The sequence below is a fragment of the Microcaecilia unicolor genome, chromosome 1 (genome assembly GCF_901765095.1).
Source record: "Microcaecilia unicolor chromosome 1, aMicUni1.1, whole genome shotgun sequence".
Lineage (NCBI taxonomy): Eukaryota > Metazoa > Chordata > Amphibia > Gymnophiona > Siphonopidae > Microcaecilia > Microcaecilia unicolor.
Genome location: NC_044031.1, coordinates 635,605,067 through 635,626,743, shown reverse-complemented (window position 1 = coordinate 635,626,743; position 21,677 = coordinate 635,605,067). Strand labels below are relative to the sequence as shown.

Below are 21,677 nucleotides of genomic sequence, written 5' to 3'. Positions count from 1 at the left end.
TATTCACTTTGAATGGGCTGTTTTGGCATTGCCGTGTGGCTTAGTAAACAGGGGGGATAGTAGCATATTAGATGACAGCAGATAAAGACCTGTACAGTCCATCCAGTCTGCCCAACAAGATTAAACTCGGAGCATAAGGTATGATGTGACACTACATATTTATTTATTTACTTACTTATTTGTGGCATTTGTATCCCACATTTTCCCACCTATTTGCAGGCTCAATGTGGCTTACATTGTTCCTTAATAGTGATCACCAATTCCGGAAAGAGAAATACATAGTTATAATGGAGGTGACAGAGTGGATTAGGTAATCAGGTACTACTACTACTACTACTACTATTTAGCATTTCTATAGCGCTACAAGGCGTACGCAGCGCTGCACAAACACAGAGAGTTCATTTTCGTAATAAGAAATAAAAGATATTGGGTTAAAATACAATCGTGATAGATTAGCTTAAACAATCAGGAATAGAGAGTTCCGTTTTGTATAGTTCTGGATTGCTTGGTAGGGGACGGTTAGATTCAAAGTTGTATTGATTTTTATTAGTTGTTTGTTCTCTTGCATTTTGGGTTTGTTAGGTCCTTTCCTTCCTTTGTGTTGATTTTGTCTGCGTGTGGTAGTTCTTCCTTTGGTTTGGTTATTGTTATTTTGGTAGGATATGTTTCTGGATAGTCTGTTTAGATTGTGTATTGTGGGTATGTTGTTGGTATCTGTGAGAGTGTGTGGTGAATTAGGGTTAGGGAGTAAATTATTAGGAGCAGTTTGGCGGTTTTCATTTTGATGTCAATCAGGTGTGATAGTGGTGTTGTTGATCTTTGGTGGCTGTCGTGCAGTTTATTGTTGTATATCGCTTTCAGCAATCTCAAACGAATCTCCTGAGTTGGCTTGTGGCGTGTGTGTTATTCCAATAGGCCCTGATTATAAATTTGATATATTAGTACAATTTACAATCATGAAAATGGTTCAAAGAGAAGCACATGACTTACAGACAATAAATAAACATGGTGTTGTTGGTCTTTGGTGGCTGTCGTGCAGTTAATATGTTGTATATCGCTTTCAGCAATCTCAAACCAATCTCCTGAGTTGGCATCTGGCGTGTGGGTTATTCCAATAGGCCCTGATTATAAATTTGATATATTAGTACAATTTACAATCATAAAAATGGTGTACATATGTACACTTGATCTTGATTTGTTCTTGCCATTTTCAAGCTACAGACCATAGAAGTATGCCAGTACTAGCCTTATTCTCCAGGTACTGAAGCTGTAATCGAAGCCCACTCCAGCCCATCCAAATCTCTCCAGCCATGATTGGGGCACAGACTGTAGAAGTCTGTCTGGAACTCACATATCTGTCCAGCCACGATTAAGGCACAGACCACAGAAGTCTGCCTAGCACTGGCCTATTTGTCCAGCTACAATTAGGACACAGACTGTAGAAGTCTGTGTGGCACTGGCCTTGCACTCCAACTACTGTAGCTGAATCTGTCCAGTCATGAAGAAGACACAGGGCGTAGAAGTCTGCTCAGCATTGGCTTTGCTTCTCAATTACTGATGTTGCCCATCTAATCACGTTTGGTTCATTGCCTTCTATACAGGATTCCTTCATATTTATCCCATGCATTTTTCAATTCTGTTACTGTTTCCGTCTCCACCACCTCACGGGGTAGGGCATTCCTTAGCTAAGTTCTTTTGCTTCCAGGAAGGGGTTATAGGACCCCCAGGGAAGGAAAGGAAATCTAAGTTGTTAAAAAGTAAAGAGAAGAAGGAGAGGGCACAGGCTTTTGATCAGATAAGGTTGAGGGGAAGAAATTCCCTGGGTTGCTGAAGAGCTAGTGAGGACATTTCCCTCTTTCGTACAGGAACAGAAAGGTGATCCAGCCTCAAAAGGAAGACAGGGGTTCTAATATGATACGATATGTTCAATACGATACGATATGTTCAATACAATAGACTCACCACAATCTCACTGCCACGAGAGGATTGAATCAGTCGCCCAGGGGGGGTCTATCAAGATGTTTGTGCACCTTAGGCAAAGTATAGAGAATTGGGATCATATGATGTTTGGGATTCAAAAATTTAAATTCTCATAAAGTCATAAAACCCAGTTCTAACCCCTATAAGGTCACTTTTTTGATAAGATCTTGTAACTCCTCAGTAGGATCATTCTCCAGTCTTAAATAAGTGGTTGATTCACCCAATTGGCCCTAATTAGTACATAAGTACATAAGTAGTGCCATACTGGGAAAGACCAAAGGTCCATCTAGCCCAGCATCCTGTCACCGACAGTGGCCAATCCAGGTCAAGGGCACCTGGCACGCTCCCCAAACGTAAAAACATTCCAGACAAGTTATACCTAAAAATGAGGAATTTTTCCAGTCCATTTAATAGCGGTCTATGGACTTGTCCTTTAGGAATCTATCTAACCCCTTTTTAAACTCCGTCAAGCTAACCGCCCGTACCACGTTCTCCGGCAATGAATTCCAGAGTCTAATTACACGTTGGGTGAAGAAAAATTTTCTCCGATTCGTTTTAAATTTACCACACTGTAGCTTCAACTCATGCCCTCTAGTCCTAGTATTTTTGGATAGCGTGAACAGTCGCTTCACATCCACCCGATCCATTCCACTCATTATTTTATACACTTCTATCATATCTCCCCTCAGCCGTCTCTTCTCCAAGCTGAAAAGCCCTAGCCTTCTCAGCCTCTCTTCATAGGAAAGTCGTCCCATCCCCACTATCATTTTCGTCGCCCTTCGCTGTACCTTTTCCAATTCTACTATATCTTTTTTGAGATACGGAGACCAGTACTGAACACAATACTCCAGGTGCGGTCGCACCATGGAGCGATACAACGGCATTATAACATCCGCACACCTGGACTCCATACCCTTCTTAATAACACCCAACATTCTATTCGCTTTCCTAGCCGCAGCAGCACACTGAGCAGAAGGTTTCAGCGTATCATTGACGACGACACCCAGATCCCTTTCTTGATCCGTAACTCCTAACGCGGAACCTTGCAAGACGTAGCTATAATTCGGGTTCCTCTTACCCACATGCATCACTTTGCACTTGTCAACATTGAACTTCATCTGGTAATTTGATTCTTCCTACATTAAAGATACATCTCATTTTCTGAACATACTTGCGGAGGTTGATGATCAACCCCGTGAAGAGTTGTTGAAGGTGACTTTGGATATAAAATCATTGTACATGTCCATTCCCCAGGATCAGGTCCTTAGAGTCATCTGGGGTGTGTTGGAATCATGATTGAGACCACATGAAGTACCTACAGATTTTTTGTATGAACTAGTTGGGTTAGCTTCATGCAAAAAATATTTTTCTATTTCAAGAGCAGTTTGAAAAGGATTGGGTTACAAACTCCCCTTTTCAGAGCAGGGTCTTTCTCTGGCGCAGGTTTATTGATGATGCCTTTCTATTATGGACCAGTGATTCACTGGAAATGGACAGTTTTATTAACTGGCTGAATGAACGGAATCCGGCATTGCAGTTCACTTTTACGTGTTCTAAGGAATGCATTCACTTTTTGGATGTCAAAATCTCACAGATTGGCACCAGATTTTGTACTAAAGTATTTAGAATGACTATTGATCGGAATACTTTTTTGGCATTTGATAGTAGCCATCCTAGATGGCTGAAAGAGAACTTACCTATTCGCAATTTTTGAATTTTAGGATGATTTGCACTGAAGATTCTACATTCAAGGAGCAAGCTCATGATGTTTTTCAACAATTGATGCACAGAAGTTATCCGAAGCATGTTCTTAAACCAGCTTATACTCGGTCAAAATAGAACCACCGTGAATGGCTTTTGAGGACTAGACAAGATGTTCAAGAAGAAGTGCCTATGGAAGTTTGTGTGATTAAATATATGGTGGGTGGGGGGGGGGGGGGGGGTGGAGAACTGGCCAAGATCCTCTGGAACAACTGGGACATATTCAGGCTTATTTTAGAAAGAGAAGGACGCCCATCTTTTGACACAAATTAGGAGATGGGCATCCTTCTCACAGGGTCGCCCAAATCGGCATAATCGAAAGCCGATTTTGGGCATCCCCAACTGTTTTCCGTCGTGGGGATGACCAAAGTTCCCGGGGGCATGTTGGAAGCGTAGCAAAGACAGGTCTTGGGCATGCCTAACACATGAGCGTCCTCGACCCATAATGGAAAAAAAAGGACGTCCCTGATGAGTACTTGGACGACTTTACTTGGTCCTTTTTTTCTTACAACCAAGCCACGAAAAGGTGCCTGAACTGACCAGATGACCACCGGAGGGAATCGGGGATGACCTCCCCTTACTCCCCCAGTGGTCACTAACCCCCTCCCACCCCCCAAAAAAATTTTTTTTTTAATATTTTTTGCCAGCCTCAAATATCATACCCAGCTCCATGACAGCAGTATGCAGGTCCCTGGAGCAGTTTTAGTGGGTACTGCAGTGCACTTCAGGCAGGCGGACCCAGGCCCATACTTGTTACATTTGTGGTGGTAAATGGGAGCCCTCCAAAACCCACCAGAAACCCACTGTACCCACATGTAGGTGCCCCCCTTTACCCTTTAAGGGCTATGATACTGTTGTACAGTTGTGGGGAGTGGGATTTGGGGGGGGGGGGTTGGGGGGCTCAGCACCCAAGGTAAGGGAGCTATGCACCTGGGAACAATTTGTGAAGTCCACTACAGTGCCCCCTAGGGTGCCCGGTTGGTGACTGGCATGTCAGGGGGGATCAGTGCACTAGGAATGCTGGCTCCTCCCACGACCAAATGGCTTGGATTTGGTCGTTTTTAAGATGGCCGGCCTCGGCTTCCATTATCGGTGAAAACCGAGGCCGGCCATCTCTGAGTCCGGCGATCTCAACATTTCGGTCGACCTAGATATTGAGATTTTGCCGGCCCTGACCGTATTATCGAAACGAAAGATGGACGCCCATCTTGTTCAATAATACGGTTGGCTCCGCCCCTTCCCTGGACCGTCCCCGGAGATGGGCACCCTTAGAGATGGGCGCCCCCGCTCGATTATGCCCCTCCACATCATTGAATTTTGGCAGACATCAATAAAGATGTCATCATTGACGTGGATGTTGGCGTTGTAGTGAAATAACGGCGCCATTTTTATGTCTTTGTAACCTGCCGGTTGGCATGCAGAATGTGAAAGATTTAGTGCTGTGGTGAGTTACTATTTGATGGGGTGGTGTAACTGCATCTATTTTTTGACTATTTTTTTATCATTAATTTTAAACTCATTTTCACACAGTGTTATTTGAGAATCATCCCCTGAAGGAGCCTAGGTGGGTGAAACCAGTGGCGTACCAAGGGGGGGGGCGGTGGGGGCGGTCTGCCCCAGGTGCACGCCGCTGGGGGGTGCCGCGCGCCTGTCAGCTCTTTGTTTTCATGCTCCCTTTGCCCCGGAACAGGTTACTTCCTGTTCCGGGGCAGAGGGAGCATGAAAACGAAGAGCTGGCAGGTACGCGGCACCCCCCCCCCCAGCGGCGTGCACCCGGGGAGGGTTTCTTTCGTTGGGGGTTCTTTCGCCAGGGGGGGGCGTCACGCTGTTCCGGGGGTCGCTGCACCCGGGGGGGGCGCATCGGCGATCCGCCCCAGGTGTCAGCCCCCTTAGGAACGCCACTGGGTGAAACGGTCCTGTTGGGATTCACTCTGAGTCATTGATGAATTCAGTTGAGAGGAATTGAAATCCCAGCGAACATCCTTGGAACTGCAAGGAACGTTAAGAGCTTCTTTAAGTTATGAAGTGTGGCGAACAGTAGAAAGATTGAATATTGAAACATTTGATTCTTTAATGGATGGTGACACAGGTAAAAATACCATTGGTTTTGTGAGACTGATGAGACCTTTAAATATTTTTTTAAGTTAAAGGATTGCATACATAAGGAAGAATTCCATTAAAATTGAATGATTTGGAGGTTTTTTAATCTGATGATTGGTCTGAGTCATTTGGTGCCTGGCTTTGGAACAAAAATGGGCCAATAGTGCCCAGCCATTGGCAATTACCTTTTACTGCTGAGACCTTTTCCTCCATTTTTAGAAAAAGAAAATTTTAAAAGAAAACGAAAAGAAAAGAAAGAAAACCAGAAAAAATAATAAACAATTTTGACACTAAGATTTGTTTGCAGTTAAGGAAGTTTTCAGTGTCACTTGATCTATTATGTTTTTTAGATGTTGTATAGGTTTCCACAGTGTTGGGGTATTCTAGGTTGGGCCATCATTATGCAATTCACTTCCTTTTTTTTTTTTAATATCTTTATTAGGAACTAAAAAAAAGTACATTATAGAAGGAAAGACAAAACATTCCATGTACACATTTAAAGAGAAAAAAACAGACACATAAAACTTATTACATAAAACATGGTTTGGAGATTGTATGTTGTTTTACGTAATTAATTATATTGTTTAAGTTATTTTTATTGTAACCTGCCTAAAAGTTTTTAAATAAAATATTCTTGGAAATCAATGTTCCCATTTCTGGGACAAATGGGCCCATTATTCAAAATGATTTAAATGATCAGGAGAGGATCCTAGCAGTTTAAATCGTCTGTCTGGGGCTAACCGGGCATGTTCAGCAGCATGTAACCGAATAGTGCCACTGAAAATGCCCGGTAAGCATCCAAGCTGAAAGTGGCTATTTTGTGGGCCTTCTGAGGGGGGGTGGGGCAGAGCTGTCACTTAATTGGCTAAGATAACTGCGTAAACAGGACAGCATAAAATGCAGTCCTATCCGTATACAGTTTTTCATAGCTGGTTAAGTGCTGAATATTGCACTTAACTGGCTATGTTTCTGCTAGATCCATATACCTAGAAATTCAATGCCAAAGCTCGAACATGGCCCAAAATTGAATTTCCAGGTACAACGCTGGCAGTGCGCTGATTGTCTCTGGCTGAATATTGGGCCCAATGTTATCTAGCTTATAAAATAACCCAGTAGGAAGAGGGAGAGAAAGCATCCTTAAGATATAATTTAGTTCAGGAGCCACTGTCATTTTAATACCCTCCAAGCCAGTGGTGTAGCAAGGACGGGGCGTTGGGGGCGGTCCGCCCTGGGTGCATGTTGCTGGAGGGGTGCAGAGAGCAGCCGCGCGTCTGTCGACTCCGCTGGTTCCCTGCTCCCTCTGCCCCGGAACAGGTTACTTCCTGTTCTGGGGCAGAGGGAGCCAGCCGCACGGCTGCTCCCAGCAGATATGAATGCACCTGGGGGGGAGGGGGTTGATGCACCGGGGGGGGGTGTCATTGCGCCGGGGGGGGGGATGCCGTGCTGCACCCTGGGGGAATGGACGCTGCTGCACACGGGGGGGGGGGGGGGGTGTGCACGCAGCGGCGATCCGCCCCGGGTGGCAGCCAACATAGGAACTCCACTGCTCCAAGCTGCTCCACCATGAGGGGAGGGGAGCCATATAGATATAATTTCTAGGCATAGGCTGTCATTTGCAACAGCATGGGAACTTTTCATTGCATGACATCAATGAATGAAAACGAGCAGAAAAAGAGCATTTTGTTTGCCAATAATGGTGAACACTCTTTCAATGGAGTGCTCACTCTTTTCCCAATAGTGTGCCCATAAGAACCATTATGCATGTGCAAACCATCATGTATATGCATGAATCAGTATGTGTGTGTGAATAGTTTTCATAAGCATGCACTGTATTTTGCCCAATGCACTATTGAGAAAAGAAGGCACACTTATTTGCAAATAATGTGCACTCCTTTGAAAGAACGCACACTCAACAACTTCACTTTTGTGATGACAAAATGGCCAATCGAAAACAAATAAAACAAACATTTCCAGGAAAAACACAAAACGAAAATGTTCTGACTGTTCCTCCCTAATACTTTCGATCATGTTGATATGAGAAGTTCCACATTTTGTATCCCTGGTTTCTTGTACAAAATAACCAAAACAGATACATTGTATCCCTTTCAGTTCTACAAACCCCTCAGGTACAATTCTTCATCTTTATCCCTCTCTCTTCAGTACTGTTTGACTCCCCTTGGCACGCTCCACCCTTCCTTGGGGGTTTGGGGACTCTCCCAGATACAACTCTACTCCTTTCCCTCCTCTCCTCAGTGTTCGGTGACTCTTTTACAGATAATCGTCAGTTCTTGGTGCTTTTCACACCACTTCAATCACTCCATATGGTTCTACAATGCTACAGTTCTCGGACTCAACTTTAGATGGGATGGAAACTACATACCCCTACCTGACAGCACTGAGCTAGCTCCTGACAGAGATGAAGTAGAAAAGATTCCCTCCCTCCAGTTTTGGATTTTCCTCTGTGAGTGGTGCCCATTAAATCTCCAAATTCATTCTGGCTCTCATACCTGGATAGGAATCTTGCTCTTGAGCAGCCAGTGGGATGGGATTGTGCCATGGGCAGGAGGTAGTAGAGATCACATTGTTATTCTTTGTTTTCAAATCTCCGATTCTTGTTTCTAAGTCCTGAGTAAGCCTTGGATGCAGGAACTAGCTGTTTCCCCTTTCTCCAGCTCTGAGGCTCTGTTTGAACATCTGCTCCTCCAATTCTAGTGATATTCCTGGCAAAGGGACAGAGAGGAGGAGAAAGAGAGTGAATGGTTATTATTCAGATCTATAAATGCCTGAGTGTAGGGCAGACCAGCTCCGGGATAAAGGAAGGACTTGATTTATTTATTTATTTATTTTGTTTATTAGGATTTATTTACCGCCTTTTTGAAGGAGTTCACTCAAGGTGGTGTACAGTAAGAATAAATCAAACATGAGCAATAGACAATTACAGCAGTAAAAATATTCAAATAACATATTGTATGGTATACTACTTACAATGTCAACACAATAGGTAATTAATAGATCATTATAGTTGATAGTGAAGGGTTGAATAAGTACAAGAAGGGAGGGATGAAGAGTGAAAGAAAAATTAATATAAAACTCCTACAATTGAGAGTCTGATTATTGGGATCGGGACCTTAAGGCCTGGTTTCCCTATGACTGACAAATTGCTCAGGTAATTATCAGTGAGAGCAACTACAGGATTCCTTTGATTCTAGATCAGGTAAATTGTGAATTGTTTTTTTGTGAATGCATAGCTGTGAGGTTCAGATTTGGTTCTGTTGAGTATTCTGAACTTCAGAACATCTTGGAGCATATTATACTTGACTCAGCCCTGGTTTTAACCCCTTCGTGGATTAACTTGTAGTTCTGTTTTTCCCAAGGAAATCAGTGCTTTAAGGCAGTCTATTTGTCCAAGATGTTTAAAGATCGTTGACGGAGATTCCAGGTGGTGTTATGGATTGCAATTGTAAGCAGTTCTGCATAATTTGCTTTTATGCAAATACTCTCTGATGAAATCAATTTTTTCTCAATGCTAAACAGTTCCTTTCACAGTTTGTCATTTCTGGTTACGGCATTTTATACATTCAGAAAGCAAGAATGAGAAATGGACCGGCAGTCAGATGGAGGAGAGAGGAGAACGACAGAGATGACATCAAACAGTAGAACTGAGAAATTCCCGAAAAGGGAACAAGAAAGGCAGAGATACAGGATGCAGCAGGAAGCGATACAGTGAGGGAGATTAATCAGGGATGAAATAGGTATTGTTAAGCTTATACACATGTCTAACTTGGAAACATATTTAGCAAAGATTTTTAAAAATGCATAAGTAAATATTTGAGAATGTTCTACTAAAATGCTGGCTGCAGTATTTTAAAAATGTACGTATTCAGTGCTGCTAGTCAGACAGGTGATGGTACTAAATGTTTTTGGAGAGTGTTTGCTGCCAGCAGCTATTAGTCCTGCCAGAATTCTGCGCAAAAAAAAAAAATTCTGCACAAAAAAATTCAAAATTCTGTGCACAAAGGGCCCTTTTACCAAGCTGTGGCAAAAGGGGGCAGGCGTCGGCGTGTGTTTCACATGTGTGTCGAGGCCCCCTTTTACCGCAGCTGGCAAAAGGGAAGTCTCACCTTCCTGCAGGAAGTGGCCGTGTGACAAGTAAAGCACTTGCCGCATGGCCAATTCGGGGGAGGGGGGGAGCCTGTGTTAACCCAGCAGTAACCGGGCAGCACGCGGCACTGCCCAATTACCGCCGGGTACACTCCAGTGCTACAAAAATAACTAAATGCTTGTAGTGCCAGAACTGACGGCGTGCTAGGGTTGGGAAGTACTACCAGGCTGCTGCAGTAGCCCGGCGGTACTTCTTGTACAGCGAGCAGTAAGCTCACGTTGGGCTTACCACCGCTGAGTAAAAGGAGCCCAAAATTTACAAATTCTGCAAAATTCTGCAAGTTTAACATAGTAGATGTTGGCAGAAAAAGACCTGCATGGTCCATCCAGTCTGCCCAACAAGATAAATTCATATGTGTATACCTTACCTTGATTTGTACCTGTCTTTTTCAGGGCACAGACCATATAAGTCTGCCCAGCAGGATTCCCTGCCTTCCAACCACCACTCCCACCTCATCACCGGCTCTGGCACAGACCGTATAAGTCTGCCCTCCACTACCCTCGCCTCCCAACCACCAACCCCTCTTCCCCCCACCTGCTCTGCCACCCAATTTCTGCTAAGCTTCTGAGGATCCATTTCTTCTGCACAGGATTCCTTTATGTATATCCCACGCATGTTTGAATTCCATTACCGTTTTCATCTCCACCACCTCCCGCGGGAGGGCATTCCAAGCATCCACCACCCTCTCTGTGAAAAAATACTTCCTGACATCTTTCCTGAGTCTGCCCCCCTTCAATCTCATTTCATGTCCTCTCGTTCTACCGCCTTCCCATCTCTGGAAAAGGTTTGTTTGCGGATTAATACCTTTCAAATATTTGAACGTCTGTATCATATCACCCCTGTTCCTCCTTTCCTCCAGGGTATACATGTTCAGGTCAGCAAGTCTCTCTTCATACGTCTTGGAACGCAAATGCCATACCATTCTCGTAGCTTTTCTTTGCACCGCTTCCATTTTTTTAACATCCTTCGCAAGGTATGGCCTCCAAAACTGAACACAATACTCCAGGTGGGGCCTCACCAACGACTTATACAGGGGCATCAACACTTCCTTTCTTCTGCTGATCACACCTCTCTCTATACAGCCTAGCAACCTTCTCGCTACGGCCATGGCCTTGTCACACTGTTTCGTCGCCTTCAGATCCTCGGATACTATCACCCCAAGATCCCTCTCCCCCTCAGTACTTATCAGACTCTCACCACCTAACACATAAGTCTCTCGTTTGTTTTCCTTAATTTGAACAATACTACAGCCTCCTTCCCTGCACCCAAACATACCATCCATTATTTTTTCCAACTCCCCCAGCGCCCACACCAGTACATACAATCATGCACCTACAAATATCATCTATTATTTTTTCCAGCCCGCCCTCCCCCTCCCCACACTCACCAGTGAGCAATGAAAGGAGCTGCATCAGGAGTACCTCTTCGGGGCAGGAAAGAACCCCACTTTTTCCTGCTCGCTGCAACTGCTTTGTGCCGCTACCACCTCTTCCTCCAAACGCCACCGAGACTTCCTGCAGCAGCATCTCAAGATTACCACTTGAAGTCTCAGCGACCATTTTGAAGAAGCGGAGCACTGGCAAAGAGAGCGGCAGGAGCAGTCAGTAAAGAGAGGTTCTTTCCTGCCCCCCCCCCCCCCGAAGAGGCCACTAGACCACCAGGGCGTGTTAAGGTACGCCTGGGAAGGGACCACCAAGGCAGGGGGTGGGGTGGGGTAAGATGGGCCAGCCGGCCAGCCAGCCAGCACTGCTTAAATTTAGTGGCTAGAAAAACTAGTCCCTGTTGACATTCCCAGGTGATCAACAGATTCTGTGCAAAAATGGCTAATTCTGTGCAGCTATGGAATTCTGCACAAGTCCTGCTCTGCGCAGTAAGCTATACATACACATGGCAATAGCCACTCTCCATAAAATGAAGTGATAAGTGAAGGACTAGCCTAATGGTTAGCACAGTGGACAGTTCAAGTCCCACTGCAGTTCCTTGTGACCCTGGGCAAGTCACTTAACCCTCCATTGTCCCAGGTACAAAAAACCTAGGGGCCCTTTTACTAAGCTGCTTAAAAAGGCTTACTGCGGGATGCGCTCGCACATCCTGCAGTAACATCCTAATCTGCATGCGAAAACCACGCACTGAAAATATTTTTTGTGAAGGGTGTGCTCGGGGGCAGAGAGTGGGTGTTCTGCACTAATCAGTGCAGCTACATTACCACATGCTAACTGATTAGTGTAGGATTATTTATGTATTTATTTTATTTATTTATTGGGATTTATTAACATCAGAAGCAGAAAGCCTGCGAGGGATCTGGGAGTCATCGTTGATAAGACGCTAAAAACGTCTGCCCAGTGTGCTGCCGCGGCTAAGAAAGCGCACAGAATGTTGAGTATTATTAGGAAAGGGATGGAAAACAAAAACGAGGATGTTATAATGCCGTTGTATCGCTCCATGGTGCGACCGCACCTCGAGTATTGTGTCCAATTCTGGTCGCCGCATCTCAAAAAAGATATAAAGGAATTAGAAAAGGTGCAGAGAAGGGCGACGAAAATGATAAAGGGAATGGAACGACTTCCCTATGAGGAAAGGCTGAGCAGGTTAGGGCTCTTCAGCTTGGAGAAAAGGCGGCTGAGGGGTGATATGATAGAAGTCTACAAGATAATGAGCGGAGTAGAGCGGAGAGATGTGACGCGTTTACACTTTCAAACAACAACAAAACCAGGGGACACAAGATAAAGCTAGAATATGGTAGATTTCAAACAAATAAGAGAAAGTTTTTCTTTACTCGGCGTGTAGTTAGACTCTGGAACTCGTTGCTGGAGAATGTAGGGACAGCAGCTGGCCTTATGGAATTTAAAGGGAGTTTGGACAGATTCCTGAGGGAAAAGTCCATTGAACATTATTATTTTTTTTTTTTTTGGGGGGGGGGGGGGGGTGGGTTGCCGGGTTCCTGAAGCCTGGATTGGCCGCTGTAGGAGACAGGATGCTGGGCTTGATGGTCCCTTGGTCTTTTCCCAGTATGGCGGTGCTTATGCACTTATGTACTTATGGACTCCATGGGACCATTAGATCACAAAGGAACCAAACGGAGGACCAGGCCATAGTGGAGAAACAGAATTAATTCTTTGCTTCAGTCTTTAGGGAAGAAGATGTAAGAGATTTGCCTGTACCAGAAATGGTTTTCACAGGTGATGATGCGAAGGAACTGAAAGAAATCTTGGTGAACCTGGAAGATGTACTAGCCAAATTGACAAATTAAAGTAGTAAATCACCTGGATTGGATGGCATACATTCAAGGGTACTCAACGAACTCAAGCATGAAATTGCTGATCTGCTGTTAATAATATGTAGCCTGTCTTTAAAATCATCTGTAGTACCTGAAGATTGGAGGGTGGCCAATGTGACACCGATTTTTTTAAAAGGGCTCCAGGGATGATCCGGAAAATTAGACAGGTAAGCCTGATGTCGGTGCCAGTCAAAATAGTGGAAACTATTATAAAGAATAAAATTACGTAGGCAAACATGGTTTAATGGTACAGAGTCTGCATGGGTTCAGCCAAGGGAAGTCTTGCTTCGCCAATTTGCTTCATTTCTTTGAAGGCGTGAATAAACATGTTGATAAAGGTGAGACGTTTAATGTAGTGTATCTAGACTTTCAGAAAAGTTTTGATACAGTTCCTCATGAGAGACTCCTGAGAAAATTAAAGAGTCATGGAATAGGAGGCAAGGTTCTCGTGTGAATTAGGAATTGGTTATTGGACAGAAAACAGAGGGTAGGGTTAAATGGTCATTTTTCTCAATGCAGGAGGGTGAACAGTGCAGTGTCGCAGAGATATTTAACATATTTATAAATGATATGGAAATTGGAACGATGAGTGAGGTGATTAAATTTGCAGATGACACAAAACTATTCATGGTTGTTAAAACACATACGGACTGTGAAATATTGAAGGAAGACCTTAGGAAATTGGAAGACTGGGCTTCCAAATGGCAGATGAAATTTAATGTGGACAAATGCACATTGGAAAGAATAATCTGAATCATAGTTACCTGATGCTAGGGTCCACCTTGGAGGTCAGAACTCAAGAAGATGATCTAGGTGTCGTTGTAGATAATATGCTGAAATCTTTTGCTCAGTGTGCGGCAGCAGCCAAAAAAGCAAACAGGATGCTAGGAATTATTAGGAAAGGGATGGTGAATAAGACCGAAAATACTATAATGCCTCTATATCACTCCATGGTGCGACTACACCTCGAGTATTGCGTTCAGTTCTTGTCGCCGTATCTCAAAAAAGATATAGCGGAATTAGAAAAGGTTCAAAGAAGAGCGACCAAAATGATAAAGGAGATGGAACTCCTCTCGTATCAGGAAAGGCTAAAGAGGTTAGGTCAGAGAAACAAGGAGGAGGGCCAACTATACTCTATAGGAGTTTTTTTCACCTGACCCTGATTGACTCGCACTTCGTCCCAGGTCTAGAATTTATGCACTGTCAACTACAAGATGACACTAACAAGTCTCATAACAGAATTGGGATCATACTGGTCTGCAGACCTCTGGATTCCTGGCCCAATATATGAACCAGATTATACAAGCTCCTAAGCTCTTGCTTCGCCCAATACTCAAGGTTGATATTAGTTGGGGATCTGAACCTCCCACTTGAACAAGATGATGACCCTAGGGTATATAAAATAATGAGTGGAGTGGAACAGGTGGATATGAAGCGTCCAAAAATACTAGGACTAGGGGGCATGCGATGAAACTACAGTGTAGTAAATTTAAAACAAATCGGAGAAAATTTTTTCTTCACCCAACGTATAATTAAACTCTGGAATTCGTTGCCGGAGAAAGTGGTGAAGGCGGTTAGCTCAGCAGAGTTTAAAAAGGGGTTGGACGGTTTCCTAAAGGACAAGTCCATAAACCGCTACTAAATGGACTTGGGAAAAATCCACAATTCCAGGAATAACATGTATAGAATGTTTGTACGTTTGGGAAGCTTGCCAGGTGCCCTTGGCCTGGATTGGCTGCTGTCGTGAACAGGATGCTGGGCTCGATGGACCCTTGGTCTTTTCCCAGTATGGCATTACTTATGTACTTAAGTTGCGCTATATAGAATCTGGGGGTAAATGCATGAGTGGCCACTTAATGCCCATCGGTGACTAGAATACTGGCATTTACACATGTTTTAGCTGCCTAAATTTAGGTGGGTCCTCATATTTTATAGTTTATAGTTAATTAGGGCTTACTATACCGCCTAGACTAACTCACAGATCTAAGCGGTTTACAGACTAAAACAAAATTTCAAAGTAGGAGACGAACTACTATCTTAGACAGAGTCTGGAGACAATCAAGTATATTGGTCTTCACAACAAAGATAGTCGGGGAAGTGTACAAAGGGGATGGGAGGGGGAGGAAATCAAATTGGGTACTTGGGTACTGGAAATGTGATGGGGAAACCAGACATAGCCTTTGTCTGTAGTAGGTTAATCTGGGTTGAAAGTCTGTCCGAAAAGCCAGGCCTTCAAAGCAGATTTGAAGTTCTTGAATGGGAGATTGGGTGGTGACACCGGTAACTAGGAAGCAAAACCAGTGCTGGGCAGACTTCTACGATGTACGCCCTGATTGTGACTGAACAGAAATGGATGGGCTTGAGTGTAAATTTTAAGGGGCTTCGACATTAGCTTCAGAACTTTTAGTACAAGAAGAGTGCTGGGCAGAATTCTACGGTCTGTGCCCTGAGAATGACAAGGGCAAATCAAACTCGGGTATACATAAAGTATCACATACCATGTAAAATGAGTTGATCTTGTTGGGCAGATTGGATGGACCATACAGGTCTTTATGTGCCATCAATTACTATGTTAATATGTTACTAATTCAGCACAGATAGCTAATGGGAGGGAATTCCAAAAAGAACGGACTGTGAAGTATAAGGCACGATGTCTGGTCAATTCCAACTGAGCAGATCTGGAACAGGGGAGGACCAAGCGATGATCATTTATAGAATGAAGAAGACAGGTTTGGGGACTATGGAATAGTAAAGGAAGCCAGATGGGGGGGGGGGGGGGGGGGGGGGGGGTAACCGGCCCTATGAGCTTTAAGGGTAAGAGTCAAAAGAGGCTGCAATGGGAAATAAATAAATAAGGTACCTTTCATTGTGTGATTGTTTGTAAATAAAACTTTTTTTTACTGAAATGCAGCTTTCAATAACATGCATTACCCGGTTATGTCCTGTATGTTTTTAGGGCAAAGACTTATTGGGCCTGATATTCAAAACTGTTGAACCTGCCAGAAATAGCTCCTGGCCGGTTAAGTAGCATTTTAGCACCTAACTGTGGCTATTCAGCAGGAGATAACTGATTATTTCCCACTGAATATCTGCAGTTAAACGCTAACCAGCAATATCATGCGACATAGCCAGTTAGGCGTGAATATTCAGCACCAAACTGGCTATGTCTAGTGGTTAGAACAGACCGGCTAATTAAGCAGCCTATCTTTAACTGCTAATCCCTAAACCAGCGAGTGCTGAATATTGGCTTAACTAGTTAAGTTGCTATAGTCAAAAATAAAACCAGATATTCAATGTCAGTTGCTGGAAATGGCCCAGAATTGAATATCTGGATTTAACGCTGGCGATGGACAGCAAAAGCGCTGCCCAGCACTGGCTAAATACCAGGGGGATTGTGTCTAAAAAAATGTTGTAAATTGCCTAAGTGTGAGCGTCATTTGCACACTAAGATTGTAGAATCCTGGCACTTTCGCATGTACCTGTAACAGTCCTATGCGTAAGTGCTAGTTGGGCGCTAAGCGGTATTCCAAAATCATAGCATGCAGATGCAAGGAGGACATTTACATGGGCAGGGAATGAGCGGAATCATGCACATCTCCCACATTATGCAGGCATGTTATTTAGGGCTGCATTTCGGTTGCAATCAACCACACAATTAAAGCTATTTTTATTTATTTATTTCCCACTGCAGCTCCTTGTGACTCTGGGCAAGTCACCTAATCTTCCATTACCCATTACAAAATAAGAACCTGTATATAATATGTAAACTGCTTTCATTGAACCCACAGAGAAGCAGTATATCAAATCCCATCCCCTTTCCCTTCCCTAAAGGATTGCTAATCTCCTTCCCTTCCAACCGCAGATCCAATATCTTTCCCTCTCCCTCCCTTCCTCTCCTCTTCCCTCAGGTCCATTACCTTTCTTTTGTTCCTGAGGTTTATTATATCGCTTTTCCCTCCCTCCCTCCCTCCCATTGTTCAGCACCTCTCCCTCCCTCCTTTCCACCCCCATGAGTGGTGACACAAAAGTGGTAGTGAGGAGCACCAAGGTTTTCTTGAAGCTGCTGGAGTTCACCACCTTGGCCATAGCTTCCACCGGTGACCCTGCCAGTTCTGAAGTACTGCTCGCAGGTTCCACATCTTCCCCTCCCCCCTGTGATCTACCTTAAAGGCGGTCTTCTGTTGGTCCCCAGCAGTGGGAGTGTTGCACATACGCTGTCTGCAGTCTGTTCTGAAGCTTTCCCTCTGCCCATCCCGCCTCCTCTCACATCACTTCCTATGGGTGCGATGGGTTAGGGAAAGCTATGGACCAGGCCGCAGGCAGTGTGTGTGCAACACTACCACTGCCAGGGATCAGCAGAAGACTACCTTCAAGGTAAATCAGTGCGGCGAGGGGGGGTGGTGATGATGCTGAATCACAGTTCGGGGTAAGATCCAAATCGTGCTGAGGACAAGGGTTGGGAATGGAAAAGAGTAGACACTGCAACGTGATTAATTTTTAAAATTGTGATTAATAATTAATGCATTAATCACGGAGTTAACTGTGATTAACTTGAAGCTTTAATGTTATTGAATACACGCTAAAGTGTCGCATTTAGGCATAGCATTTACACCTGCTATAGCATGGTGTAAGTGGATGTGTCTAAATGTTGGCATGTAAATGCTGACCTCCGCTAGTATTCTGGGTACCCAAATGCTATTAGAGAAGCTGCACTAGGCATGCTGCATCTAGTGCCTAAGTTTTGACGCCCTATACTCAGGATTTTGTAGACCTCAATCATATCTCCCCTCATCCGTCTCTTTTCCAAACTGAAGAGCCCTAACCTCTTTAGCCTTTCCTGACACGAGAGGAGTTCCATCCCCTTTATCGTTTTGGTCGCTCTTCTTTGAACCTTTTCTCATTTCGCTATATCATTTTTGAGATACGGCGACCAGAACTGAACACAATACTCAAGGTGTTGACGCACCATGGAGCAATACAAAGGCATTATAGTATTTTCGGTCTTATTCACCATCCCTTTCCTAATAATTCCTAGCATCCCATTTGCTTTTTTGGCCGCCACCACACACTGAGCAGAAGATTTCAGCGTATTCTCTACAACGACACCCAGATCTTTTTCTTGAGCAAGGTAGACCCTAGCATCAGGTAACTATGATTCGGATTATTCTTTCCAATCTGCATCACCTTGCATTTGTCCACGTTAAATTTCATCTGCCATTTGAATGCCCAGTCTTGCAATTTCCTAAGGTCTTCCTGCAATATTTCACAGTCCGCACATGTTTTAACAACCTTGAATAATTTTATATCATCTTCTCCACCTCATATATGCTCCCTTGCAAATACATGCCGTGCAAGTTACATGCATTGTACAGAATACCACTTGGACGGCACGCTAGCACTGTAAACATGTAAATGTTAGTGCTTAGGTGACCTGCTTGTTTACTTTTTCTAAAAATACTAGGACTAGGGGGCACACAAAGAAGCTATTAAGTAGTAAATTTAAAAGAAATCAGAGAAAATATTTCTTCACTCATGCCCTGATGATCAGAAGCAAACGCAGGCACTAGAGTGAAGGAGTGGCCTAGTGGTTAGAGAACCAGTCTTGCAATCCAGCTGGTTCCCTGCTCTCTCTGCCCCGGAACAGGAAGTAACCTGTTCCGGGGCAGAGGGAGTGGGGAACCAGTGGAGCCGACACACCCCAGCGGTGTGCACCCAGGGCGGACCGCCCCTCCCGCCCCCCCCCTTCCTACGCCACTGAGATGGAGGAGAAAGAGCTGAGAGAAAGGTAGGGAGGGGAGATAAGTGGCAAGTGGAAAGAAAAAGGAAAAGAGTGGTGTGGAGGAAAGGGTAGAAAGGAGGGGTGGGGAAAGATGAGGAAAATAGGTGAAGAATGAGGAAGTTATGGTGATGTGGGAAAGGGTGAGTGAGTAGGAAGAAGAATGTTTGTGGGCAGGTGAAGGATGTGTGAGGAAAAAGGAAGGGAGGGAGAGGAGAATGAGAAAGTATAAGTGAGATTTTTATTTATTTATTTATTTATTAGGATTTATTTACGGCCTTTTTGAAAGAATTCACTCAAGGTGGTGTACAGTAAGAATAAATCAAACATAAGCAATAGACAATTACAGCAGTAAAAATATTCAAATAACAATACAAAGTATGGCGTGAGTATACTACATCCAATGTCAACACAATACGTAATAGAACATTTTAAGAGACTGTGTAGGGTATAAGCAAAGATGGAACATATAGATAGGCAAGAGAGTAAGATGAGTTAGAAAATATGGTGATTAATTTAAAGAAAGTTGCACATGAGGTCAGAGAGATGATTAAATGTTATCTCAGCTAGGGTAGGAGTGGATAAACACGTCCTGCTGCAGTATGTGCAGCCTGTGTCACTCCTTGTGTGTGTGTGTGTGTGTGTGTGTGTGTGTGTGTGTGTGTGTGTGTGCGTTAGTTACTTCTTCCATTAAAGGCCCGGTTGATAAGCCAAGCTTTCACCTGCTTCCTGAACTACAGTCTTGTGTTAAGTGGAGCCTTTCAGGGAGAGCATTCCAGAGTGTGGGGGCTACTCCGGAGAAGGCTTGCTTGTGGGTATCACATCGTGTAATGTCTTTTGGAGAGAGTGTGTTTAGGAATACTCCTTCGGAGGACCTTAGTGTCCTTGGAGGTGTGTAGAGGGTCATCCTGTTCTTTAAGTACTCGGGTCCATTTCCTGTAAGGGCTCTGAAGGTCAGATATAGAGTTTTAAATTTAGCCCTGTATCGTACTGGTAGCCAATGGAGTTTTTGTAAAAATGGTGCGAGGTGGTCATGTCGCTTGCAGCCTTCTACGAGTCTTGCTGCAGCATTCTGAATCAATTGGAGCTGGTGCAGACCCGTTGTAGTCAGACCATCGTAGAGTGCATTACAGTAATCCAGTTTTGATGTTGTTATGGCATGCAGGACTGGGATAAGATTTTCCTTCTCAATGTAAGGAGAGAGGTAGATAAAGGAAACACAATAAAAAAGGTAAAAGAAAAGAAACTTGGATCTATAACAGAAGCAAAGAAGTCAACAGGATGGAAAACTCTAGAGGAAAAGCCGAGAGAATAAAAAATTAGGACCTGGTAAAAGCATTTATGTCCGGGTAGCAATACCTGCTACCCAAATAAAAATGGTGACTGGGACCATCCTTGAATTTACATCAGCTTTATGTGGATAGTGAAGCTAAAAATCCTTATAGATTGGACAAGTGCCAGGGTAGAGCGGCAAATTATCTGAAGAGATGCGACATTTAAGGGATGGGGAGAAAGTTTCACTCACCTCTCCTCTAATCTGAGCTCCCAAGCCCTTGCCCCTCCTCTCCCCCCCCCCCCCCCCCCCCCCCCCCCCCCCAAAGCAGGCAAACAACACCTATGCCCTGAGCTGTGAAGTCACACACACACACACTCTCTCTCTCCTTTTCCTGTCCTTCTCTTGGCTCCAGCTCTCATTCTCAGTTTTGCTGTCCCAGTTCTCCCTCTGCCTCCCCTGCACACATTTTCCCTCTCCCCATTTAAAATTTTCTTGCAAGATCAAATATAAGCGGCAGTAATACAGAAAAAAAAATTACAAATAAGAGAAAGACAGACAGTTCTCAGGTTCTAGTAATTCTCTGCCTCTCTCTATTACACATTTCCAGTTTGTCTCTGACACTTTACTGGCATGTCAAATCAAACGTACGTTGATTTGACATGATAACAGCACGTCTTTCTTTCTCTTTTACCTGTTGGATCCTCTGGATTTTAACTCAATCTTTTCTTTGTCTCCTTCAGGGATGATCAGGTGCTTTTCTCTTCAGAGCCTGTTCAGAGTGGACTCTCTTGGGTCCTTTCTCTGCCCATCCTCCTATTAATGCCCCGAACAGAGACCCCAGACTCTGCCTCTCATTCACTCACTGCGTCGCCTCCTTCCCCTTTATCTGATTCAGGAAATGTTATTGGCGTGGTCGGTCTTCTTCCACTCAGTCCTTCTGCTCCTCCTCCCACGATCTTTTCCTATGGAAACTTTTCTTCCCTTGAATACTTTTTTCTTTCAGTCTTCCATATTCTTCTCAGCTCTCCTTTTTTTGTAGGAAAATTGGGCAGTGTCTAGGATCAGTCCTCAGTCTGTTGTCAGTCTATAGTTCTCTCTTCTCGTTGTCTCTTTTCTAATTAATTCCATCGTTAGTCTTTTATATTCAGCTTTAGTAGTTAACATGCAAAAAAAAAAAAAAACAAGTGTTATTCCCTTTCGGAGGTCTTTCTGCTACAGTGAAGGCATTTCACGGACTATATATACATTTTTGGCAGGACGCAGTTTCTTTTGCTGCTGTTAAATTCTGGCTCTCCTTTTTTACCCAGCTTTGTATGAACTATGTTCATTGTGTCTCTCTCCCTTT

At 44.0% G+C, this 21,677-nt stretch overlaps 1 protein-coding gene across 1 annotated transcript in view; it reads right to left on the bottom strand.

Annotated features, from left to right (window-relative positions):
• Nucleotides 1-21,415, bottom strand: part of LOC115460504 (matrix metalloproteinase-17-like) — a 63,900-nt gene extending 42,485 nt beyond the window's left edge. The window contains exons 1-2 of the mRNA XM_030190269.1: nucleotides 21,024-21,415; nucleotides 8,349-8,561 (exon numbers count right to left, since the gene is read on the bottom strand). The gene's annotated coding sequence lies outside the window, so the exon portion shown is untranslated. The remainder of the gene's footprint in view (nucleotides 1-8,348; nucleotides 8,562-21,023) is intronic.
• Nucleotides 21,416-21,677: the final 262 nt, after the last annotated feature.